Source organism: Microchirus variegatus (genome assembly GCF_963457635.1).
Source record: "Microchirus variegatus genome assembly, chromosome: 7".
NCBI lineage: Eukaryota > Metazoa > Chordata > Actinopteri > Pleuronectiformes > Soleidae > Microchirus > Microchirus variegatus.
In genome coordinates, this window is record NC_139808.1 from 25,739,024 (window position 1) to 25,741,270 (window position 2,247).

The window sequence follows — 2,247 nt, forward strand, 5'->3', positions numbered from 1 at the left end:
AGCACCACAGCGCCCCCTACTGTTCATCAGGTTTTGTATTGTTGATTCAGACCTGTGTGTTGTAATAATGTGACTGATGTTTCTGATTTCTTTGGTTTTTCTTGTCGTGGTTGTTGGATAATGTTTGGTGTTAAAGACACGCCCACCTCATGTGTTCCATCAGAGATTATTGGCCTTAGAGGAGTCAGGAGGAGGAGTCAGGTGGAGGAGGAGGAGTCAGGAGGAGGAGTCATAATGATATCATATTTTACTGCACATCCTCTCCTTGTGAGGTGGATTAAAAAAACAATGATTATCACAACGTAGGATTCTGCTGCTGCTGATCTTAAATCTATAAACTGCTTCTTCTCAGATTAGATTACACAATCTGAAGCTCCTTTTGAATGAAATCTATTTTATGATAATTATAAAGATAATTATTTCATATTATATTACTGTAATAATAGGTGATATGAATCACTATAGTTTTGCAGCTCAGAGGAAAAGTGACAGAAACAGCTTTTGCACAGAATGATACGATTTTTTATTTAAAGAAACGTAAAAGGAACAGTTCAACATTTTAGCTTTTAGCTAATTTCATTGCAGAGCTTAATTAGAAGAAGGCCACCTTATACTTCTAGAACTGCGTAATGCGTTATCCGACTCCTCGAACCCTCGTAGTTCTCCGTCGTGGTGCCGGATACGCACTGCAATTTCTCGCCCGATCAGTAGGTGTCGCTACTCAAGGTCGTTGTGCTTCTGGCTACAGTGAGCAATGGCGTCCGAGAGAGAAAGACTGCTGTTGTTGTTGTTGTTGCAGCTGAAAAACTGGCTGAGGACCAATGCCAGAGTCACAGACGGACACATATTTTGTGCAGCCGCAGACGACGGAGAGCACTTTACGCAGGAGTATAAATTGGGATTAAAGGGATACTTCACCGATTTGAATGTGGCTTTGTATTGCTAGAATAACAGTAGTATTTTTTAGAAAATGTGCTTCCCTCCCTCAGTTTTTCACTGAGTTGTAAAAAAAATCTGTTTTCCATTTTCAAAATTTGCCCTACTGTGATGCAAAACGCGTCATTTGACTCACAGTAGGGCACATTTGGATAAGGGAAAACAGATTTTTTTTACAAGTCAGGGAAAAACTGAGGGAGGGAAGCACATTTTCTAAAAAATACTACTGCTATTCTAGCAATACAAAGCCACATTCAAATCGGTGAAGTGTCCCTTTAACCCTAGTTTTATGTCTGCGTGTTAACAGTGGAGGTGAAACCTCTCTCTCATTCATTCTGAACGGAGCAGGTGTTTCATGCAGCCGCGCTGTGATGACTCCGCCCCACGTTGAGGAGCAGAGGCGAGGCGAGCAGGGACCGTATAGTGGAAACACGGCATTACTTTGCTCGGCTGGTTTTGGAAAAAGCCCAAACGGAGTTCTCGGACAAGGTTATCTGTGCATCAAAGACAATAGCTCCATAGCAACACGTACGTACTGTAGCTACGCTTCACGTAGAGATATGGACAAAATGTTGAACTGTTCCTTTAATGTTTGCAGCTCCCTCTAACACATGCTGCTGCTGCTGCTGCTTATTTTAAAGTTCAGAGGTGCCTGAATTCTCACCTCCATCAGAGCAGGCTGCAGAGCCACTGACAGAATGTCATGAGCACATTTATCTCTACATTCCTCCGCAATATGAATCTAGATGTATAGATATAGATAATATATTTTATATTCAATATAAAACCTTCAGTCGATGCAGTATGGACCGATGACAGTATGGCACGTGGACAGTAATCAGAGAGAGAACCAAAACTTGTACACACACACAAACAACAAACAAACAAACAAACAAACAGGGTTTGGTGAGTGTAAATATATCTCTGCCTCCAGCACAAGCTTCACTCCTCTGTCTCTAACATTCCTGCTGGTTAGATATACAGCACTTTTTTTTTCTTTCTCGATAAAGCACAACTTCTCATCGTAGACCGTCAATCGTTTTAAAAAAAAAAGTGTCCTCACACGGTGTTTTAAGGTGTGTGTGTGTGTGTGTGTCGTTTGTATGAAATAAATCTTTTAATACATTATTGTTGTTAATCAGTCAATCAGATGTAGACGACAAACGAGAAGTGATCGGTGTATCGATGGCGTGACCAATATTGATGTCTTCTCCTCCGACGTTACTTGAATTAATGCTTTTACTGACTGTAGCTTCTCCTGCTGAGCCGCTGCCATGATTTAACGTGAATTGTGTCGATAAAGACGGTCGT